The following is an 8777-nucleotide window of genomic DNA, read 5'->3' on the forward strand; positions in this document are numbered from 1 at the left end:
CATGAGTGGGCCTGGCACCCACATTAGCTACTTGAGCTTTTCCTAACTGGGCAACAGTGGTGGCAGCTTTTGGGGTAACTTGGGCACAGCAAGGGTCTGGGTGGAGGCTGTGGTGGGGCTCATGGTATGGGGGGCATCAAAGCCATCAGGGTCAACCAGAGCCTGCTGAGCATCCTCAAGGTAGAGGCAGACCTCAACATCCAGGCCATGTGCACACAGGAGAAGGAGCAGTCAAGACTCTCAAAACAAATGTGCCTCCTTCATCAACAAGGTACAGTTCCTAGAGCAATAGAATAAGATGCTGGAAATGAAGTGGAGCCTCCTAAAGCAGCAGAAGACAGCTCAGAGGGACACGGACCACATGATCAAGAGCTACATCAACCTTCAGCAGCAGCTGGACACTGGGCCAGGAAAAGCTAAAGCTGGAGGCGGAGTTTGGCAACACACAGGGGCTGGTGGAAGCCTTCAATAACTAGTACGAGGATGAGATATTCATATAGAGATGGAGGATGAATTTGTCCTCATGAAAAAGGATGTGGGTGAAGCTGACATGAACCAGTTAGAGCTGGAGTCTCGCTTGGAAGGGCTGACGGACGAGATCAGCTTCCTCCAGCAGCTGTGTGAACAGGAGATCCGGGAGCTGCAGTCCCTGATCTCAGACACATCTGTGGTGTTGTCCATGGACAATATCTACTCCATGGACATGGACAACATCATCACTGAGGTCCAGGCCCAGTAAGAGATTGCCAACAGAAGGTGGGCTCTTGCTGAGAGCCTGCACCAGATCAAGTAGGAGGAACAGCAGGCTCTGACTGGGAAGCACCAGACTACCTGCGTCACACAAAGACAGAGATCTCAGGGATGACCTGAAACCTCAGCTGCCTCCAGGCTGAGACTGAGGGCCTCAAAAGCCAGTGGGTCCTCCTGCAGGGTATCATCTCAGATGCTGGAAAGCATGGGGAACTGGCCATTAAGGAAGCCAAGCTATCCATGCTGGAGGCCATTCAGCAGGGGGTGAAGCAGGACATGGCGCAGCAGCTGTGCCACTACCAGGAGCTGATGAACATCGAGCAGGCTCTTTACATTGAGATCTCCACCTACAGGAAGCTGCTGAAGGGCAAGGAGAGCTGGCTGGAATCTGGGATATGGAATGTGAGTATCCATAGGAGCACCACCAATGGCTACTCAGGTGAGCTGAGCTTGGCCAACAGGGGCCTCACAAGCCCTGGCCTCAGCTACAGCCTGGGCTCCAGCTTTGGCTCTGGGGGGGGGCTCCAGTTCCTTTAGCTGCACCAGCTCCCCCAGGGCCATTGTTATGAGGAAAATTGAGAACCGTGGTAGAAGGCTGGTGTCCAAATTCTCGAATGTCCCACCCAAGTGAACTGGCACAGCAGCCTCTCCCAGCCTACCCACTCCTCTGACTGCCCCATGGCCTGCAGGGGAAGCTGCTGTGTAGGGGAGCATAGGGAAAAGGAGATGCACCTGAGGCTCAGCCCTTGCCCTCAGCCCACCCATGGCGACAGTTTACTGCCTGGGGTACTCCCATTTGCACATGCCTTCAGCTACAACATAATTGTTTTCTTTTTCTCTTTCCTTTTTTTTTTCAATATAAAGCCACAGTTAGCTCTGCCAACTGTCAAAAAATAAAATAAAATCTTTCCTCAAATGTCACATTTGCAACAAGGCCCACGTTGACCACATAGTACAACAGCCACCTCCCTGTCCCCACAGACCACACTCTGGATCACCCCCAACAGCACTTGCCACTTTCTAACAGGAGCATTTTCCTTCCTTACTCTGCTCATAGTGTATCTTGCATCTGCCTCTTCTCTCTAGAACATATGCACCACAAAGCCAGAAATTATTCTGTTTTTAATTTAAAGATATTTTCCAAATGCAAAAACAGTCATTTACTTAGCAGACAACAATGAATGATCAGTTCAATGAATGATCACCATAAAGAACCTCCCTGTCTGAAAGGCAATATCTTTATTAATGCAGCCTCAGGCCAAATGCTGTTTTGTGGTAGCTACAACACAACATCCTCTCAGGCGGACATCAGTGTCACCAGCGCTTTTGTCACCAGTGCTGCTTGTGTGTCCCCTCTCCCCTCATCCCTCCTCCCACACCAACCCTCCTGCACACGGCAGCACACAATCATATGTCTCTCTTCAGGAAACATAATCCTACGATTATAAGTCCAGTTTTCCAACTGCATATAAATCTAAATTAGACTGTTTTACAAATCCATGGGTTTGGATTGGAGCTGGCACTAGAATCACTACAACTCAGGGCAGGAAGTAGAGTAGGAGAGAGAGCAGAAGAGGAGTTTCAACAGAAAGTTACCTTTGATGAGAAATTATTGAATCCCTCCTCTTTGCAAATTCCAGAATCTTGTTCCTTTAAGAGGGCTTGGGAAAGGATGGAAAATACAATCCAGGAAAGAGCCCTGGAAGGCAGGCAAGAGCTAGGCAGGTCTGAAAATCATTCTCTTGATACCACAAGAACTTCTGTGTGCACAGACTACCCTAAATGACATCTGAGTCCCTGTGATCACAGGTCCTGGTGGGACAAGGTTCTACTGAAGGACCAAGGCCATTGGAGCAGCAAAGATGACCCAGCTGAGCAGTGACCACATAAAGCCCACAGCGGCCTGGGGACTCACTGGCCGCAACACCATCTACTCTCCTCCCCTGCAGCAGATCAGCAGAAGAAACACATACACTCTGGAAGGTTCTCAGGTCTTCTATTCATTTTGTCTCTTAAATTTTAGGAATCTTCTGCTTTAATTAACTCATCAACCTCCCATGGCAAGAATTTGAAGAAATTTATACTCAGATTCTAATGTTAATAGGGAAGCAAGAATTTGCAGCTCAGTGCACCATAAAGTTGAGAAAGATAAAGACATCCAAGCCCCAGATCTCTGGAACAGGGAAGATAACAGTAGAAACATGGGGCGGTGTGGGGAAGGGGGTCACGATGGACATGGGATGGGCAATTCCCACCTCATCGCATTATGCTAACAGGGATGAAGACACTCCTGAACACATTTCTCTTTACAGAAAGAGAAGTCAGGGTTCTTGAAGTCACAAAGGGGAGGTGTGAACAAATCTTGCCTCTCAGTCCTACACAAGGCAGTTGTCTCACACCATAGAGAAAACATTCATGAACAAACTTATGTTAGTCACAGTGAAAGGTGACAAACAGCCCATTGCATGCTCAAGGTATTCAAGTCAAAGAAACCCCATAGCACAGCTACGTCCCCTCTGCTCCCCCAATATCCCACTTACATCAGGGCTCCTGTACCACGGTGTCACCTTTACAAGCCGTGAGAGACACACTAGAACTCTGGGCACTATCATTGTCTGGGGTAAAACAAAAATAGAATGCGGTCAGAGCCCACAGGAGATGTGGCTAGAGGAGGAACTGTGGGCTGGGTGAGCTCCCCCATGGGCTCCCGACCACAACATCCCAAGGATCTTAGGGATGAGCGTCCTTCATACTTACTTGCAGGCTGATAGTAGCTCACTTGGCTTCTATCTGTGGGAAGAAAATGTTCTATGACAGGCCAGAAGGGAGTCGGGACCATAAGGTCCCAGAGCAACCCCCCTAGTCTTTGATCCCTGAGAAGTTTCCAGAAAAGTGTAACTGCAGCTCCAGGACAGGATCAGGAAATATAAAGAAAGCAGGCATGGGTCTTGTATCAACTGGCCTCCTGAGGTCTGTCCTCAGCAGGGACCTTCCCCGTGATTTGTGAGTGCTGGGATCAGGTCCCCACCACAGTCACTGAAGTGAAGAATCTGTCATTCATTTTCACAAGTGTTTTACAAATAATTATTGCCACATAGGGCACCAGGCTGGGTCGGCCCATGTGTGGATGGTGCTTACCAGTAACAAAGCAAGGCACATTTCTAACTGGGACATAAAATCCACAGTGAGACAAGAAAACTCAGACCCCATCCCTCAACCTCTTCCTCACCTGAGCTCTTCCTCCTCCACATCACAGCAGCGACCACAGCTCCAGTGACCACAGCTCCAAGGACAACCAGGTCAGCAATGATGCACACAATGAGGATGGTGGCCTGGGAAGATGTCTCTGGGAAAGGAGGGGAAGGTGAGGGACCCTGACCCCAGGCTTCAGCCCCGACCCTGCTGAAGGGCTCCAGAAGGCCTCCTGCTTTCCCTAAGAAAAGATGTGACCCCCTTGTTACCCATCTCAGGGTGAGGGATTCCAGCAGCCCCTCCTGCTGCACATGGTACATGTATTGCTGCCCACTTCTGGAAGGTTCCATCCCCTGCAGTCCTGGTCTCCAAAAGCTCCGCGTCCTGGGTCTGGTCCTCCTCATCCCGCTGCCAGGTCAGTGTGATCTCCACAGGGTAGAAGCCCAGGGCCCAGCATCTCAGGGTGGCCTCATGGTCAGAGATGCGGTGGTGGGTCATGTGTGCCTTTGGAGGATCTGAGGGGAAGAGTCAGAAAATTCAGGCACTTTGCACTCCTCATGGGACACCCCAGCAGCACCCATGTGACCATCCTGAGAATGAACAGGACACCTGGTGTGGGGAAGAGAGCACAGAACCTAGACACCAGCCTGGACACAGGCACCTGGGATAATCTCCTATTCCTTAGAAAGTTCTAGTCTCTGAGGGGGGAACAGCGACTTCTGGTCCTGACCTAAGTGAAGGCCGAGGGACTCAAAAGAGCTGGAGTCAGAGCCCCACAAACATTGAGTGTGATGCGGAGAAGAAGGCCTGAGAGGAAAAGGCCTGATGCCCAAGGCTGCTGTGGGGTCAAAGGGAACCCCTGATCAGTATTCCAGGGATTGTCTTCCTCTCCACTCCCTCAGAGACTTCATCCCTTAATTGCCCCAGAGAGCAGGGCGGACCCTCAGAGTCACTCTCTGGTACGGAATCCGGAAACCCAGGAGGATTCTTCCCACTCAGGGCTAGAGGAGGGCGATATTCTAGCGTTGGTCCCATTTTCCTCCCTTCCTGGAGGGGAGCCAGCCCGGAAGATCTACAGGAGATGGGGAAGGCGTCTCATGGCCCTGGATACCAGCGCGCCGGAGCGTCTCCTTCTCGTTCTTCAGGTATCTGAGGAACCACTCCACACACTCGCCCTCCAGGTAGTCTCTGGCCTGCTTTGAGTATTTGTTCGCCTCCCACGTGCGGTGAGTGATCTGAGCCGCCATGTCCGCCGCGGTCCAGGAGCGCAGGTCCTCATTCAGGGCGTTGTAATCCTTGCCGTGGCAGACGAACTGTTCATACCCTCGGAGGAGGCGCCCGTCTGACCCCAGGTGGCAGCCAATCATCCTTTGGAAGGTGTGAGACCCTGGTCCCGCCCCCGCGGTCAGCCCCGCCTACCGAACCCTGGCCCCGCCCTGGTCCCACCAACCCGTGGGATTTTGGCCAAAACTAAAAATGAAACCGGGTAAAGGCACCGGGGCTCTCCCCGGTCGAGGGTCTGGGCGGGTCCCGCAGCCTCAGGGTGGATCTCAGACCGGAGACTCGGGAGGACCCAGACCATCCGTAGGCCATGGGGAGGGGTCGTGATCTGCGCCCCGGGCCGGGGTCACTCACCTGCCTCGCTCTGGTTGTAGTAGCCGAGCAGGGTCCGCAAGGTCACTCGGAAAGTTTGTGCTGGGCTTTGATGCCCCGTGTCTCCTCTTCCCAATACTCCGGCCCCTCTTGCTCCACCCACGGTGCCCGAGGCTTCATTCTGGGACTCGCGGCGTCCCTGTCGAACAGCAGGAACTGCGTGTCGTCCACGTAGCCCACAGAGATGAAGCGGGGCTCCCCGCGGCCGAGCAGGACAAGGAGGTGCTGAAATGCCTCAGGGAGTGGGAGCCTGGGGGCGAGGAGGGGCTGAGACCCGCCGACCCTCCTCCCTCGCGGCTCCCCTAGTCCTGCACCCCGGCAGGCGGGCCCCTCGCTCCTGCCCGCAGAGGCCGTTTTCTTCCCGATCCCGCACTCACCCGCCCAGGTCTTGGTCAGAGCCAGGACCCCGAGAACAGCAGGAGGAGGATTCGGGGCGCCCTGACCCCATCCTCGACATCTAGAGAGAATCTGAGTCGGGGGGAGTCCGCGGGGACTTTTGAACCGGGACCACAGCGACGCTGATTGGCTTCTCTAGAAACCCGGCACCCAATGGGAGTGGGAACTGGTGACGCGTCATGAGTATCCAGGAAGAAGGACCTGACTTCTGTGGCGAGCGGGAGAAGTGAAACTGCAGGGATGTGGGGAATCCCCAATGCTGCACCTCCACAATGCAGACACCTCCTAAGAGCTATGCCTGGGGCCCTGGGACTTCGCCCAGACCCCGCTCCTCCCGCACCAAACGCTCTGTCTCAATATCTCCCTGAGTCTTTGACCAGTGGCTAAGAAACCAAGGAGAAACCCTGGGCATGGACCTAGTCCCACCCGCTTCACTTTTCATTCTGGAATCCCTGTCCCTGAACTGGACTTTCTGCCTCCCACCCCATATCTGGACTCCCCTGGGCTTTTTTAAAAGAAAACTCACCCCAGGGAGCTTGTTGCCAGAGACTGAGCTTGTCCTGGGAATGGATGTGTAGAGACAGGTTTTTTGTTTTTGTTTTTTTAATCTGGAAAAGTTGTGCCTGAGCGCATGAGATAGACTAGAGACCAATTTCCTTTGTATTAGCTGCAGTGAGTAGTAGAATTTTGGTAACCCCTGAATAACCAGGAATCTTATCTGTAAAAAATGTTACTTTGGCCTCTTGGTATATAAACTTGTCTAAATGCATTACAACTGACAACTCACAGAGCTCCTAAGTTTTGCTTTCCCAGACTATGTATCTGTGACTCTTGTAGTTTAAAGTTACCTTCATTCCATAGCCCCGAGTTTCTGTGTGAGTCCAGGACATCTCAATACAAAGTAGCACACTGGGTGACTGTATGTTGCAACCAGGAGCCAGGACAGACTTCATTCACTTCACAGTTGAAATGTTCAATGGGGTAACAATGCCCCTCACCAGCGATCATACACTGCCTTTTTTTTTTTTTTTTTTTACGAAGTATCCACATCTAAGTGGTGTACATATTTTGTTAAAACAATTAGTACTTTTTTAAAACTTAAAAAAAAACATAAAAAGCAATTTGTTTTTAGGTGTTTCCACGTACGGTGTTAAAGGCGAAATGTAAGGAACACCCTCCTAGGCTTTGTAGATGGATATACTAAAAATATGTAAAACAATGTGTTTAAATGTAACAATTCTGCTGCTTTTGAATTATTTCCCTCTGCTCCTCCTCACCTCCTGCTTCTCTAGCCCTTCCCTCTCATTCCTCTCAACCCTCAGGCCCTCCTCTCCCTTTATTCCCCACCACCCTGTCACTCCTGAATTGTGACTCTAGCACTGTCCCATTACCTGCTATCTGACTGTTCTCTCCACAGTGGTCCTCCTACTGTGAGTCAGAGTGTGTCATTTCTCCACCTAAAACACTTCAGTGGCTCTACCTCAGTCTTGTGAAGTTTCTAGAATGTCAGGCAGGTGAGCATATGAGGGCACACCTGGTTCAGTTTAGGGACTAAATTTTTGTTGATTGGTTGAATGAAATGTGATTGTATTAAAATTTAATTGTATCACAGAACATTATAAAATGAAAAATACCGGAAAAAGGAAATACTTTATGTTAAGCATGTAGGGTGCATTTCAATTCATAAATCCATTCCATGTGTCTGTTGAGCCTGTGTATGAATTTTATATGACTGCATAACAAATTACCACAAACGTTGACTCTAAGCAACACACATTTATTGAGTTTATCTATTCATTTTTAGAGACAGAGTCTCCCTCCGTCATCCAGAGTGAAGTTATTGCGTGATCGTTGTTCCCTGCAGCCTTAAACTTCTGACTTCAAAGGGGCCCCCTACCTCAGTCTCCAGACTAGCTAGGACTACAGGGAAGTGCCACCATGCCCAACTAAATTAAAAAATATATAGATTTTTTGTAGGGGGGAGGGTCTCCCAAAATGCCCAGGCTAGCCTCAAACTCCTGGTTGCAAGTCATCCTCCTCCGTCATTCCCACAAACCTTAGGATTACAGGTGTGAGTACCGCACCTGACCAAACAACACTTATTTATCTATTTACACTTTCTTAGTCAGAAATCTGGGCATGACTGGAGGTTTCTCTCTTTAGGGCTTCCCAAAGCTGTGTTTTCATTTTGATGGCCTCCTTCAGGCTTATACAGAGGTGACAGAATTCAGTTTCTGGCAGTTGTAGGATGGAGGTTCCTGTTCCTTGTCTGCTATCAAGGTAGAGAGAGGCTTCTCTCAATTCCCAGTGCCCACCAGCATTCTTTGCCACATAGTGGAGGAAACCCCTCATGCTCAGTCCCTCTCACACTGTAAATCTCTATGCTCAGGAAGAACCCAGTCCTTTCAAGGGCTTGCCAGATGAGGATAGCCCAACCCAGGATAGTCTGTGTCTTAAAGTCAACTGATTTAGGACCTCAATTTTATATGTAAAAATCCCTTCAAGGCAGCACCTATGTTATTGTTAGTTCAATAACTGGGGGCAGGTGAATGGCCAGGGGCACACATCTATCATGGGGGCCTTGATAGAATCAGCCTAGCATGGCCTGGCTCTTTCTTTTGACTTTAATTAGGACACAGCTGGAAATTGAAGTTCAAATAAAGCAATCATGGAGAATGACAATAAAATACATCATATTTAGCCATGGAACTTCTTCTTACCTCTTAAAACCAAATGGCATGTTTAATACAGTTAATTTAGACTGGGTGTGGTGGCTCATGTCTGTA

General features: G+C 50.2%; 1 pseudogene; it reads right to left on the reverse strand.

Annotated features, from left to right (window-relative positions):
- Positions 1-819: 819 nt before the first annotated feature.
- LOC105708755 (HLA class I histocompatibility antigen, A alpha chain-like) lies at positions 820-6033 on the reverse strand (annotated as a pseudogene).
- Positions 6034-8777: the final 2744 nt, after the last annotated feature.

The sequence above is a fragment of the Aotus nancymaae genome, unplaced genomic scaffold (genome assembly GCF_030222135.1).
Source record: "Aotus nancymaae isolate 86718 unplaced genomic scaffold, 86718_ANA_hifiasm-v0.15.2.pri h1tg000027l, whole genome shotgun sequence".
Lineage (NCBI taxonomy): Eukaryota > Metazoa > Chordata > Mammalia > Primates > Aotidae > Aotus > Aotus nancymaae.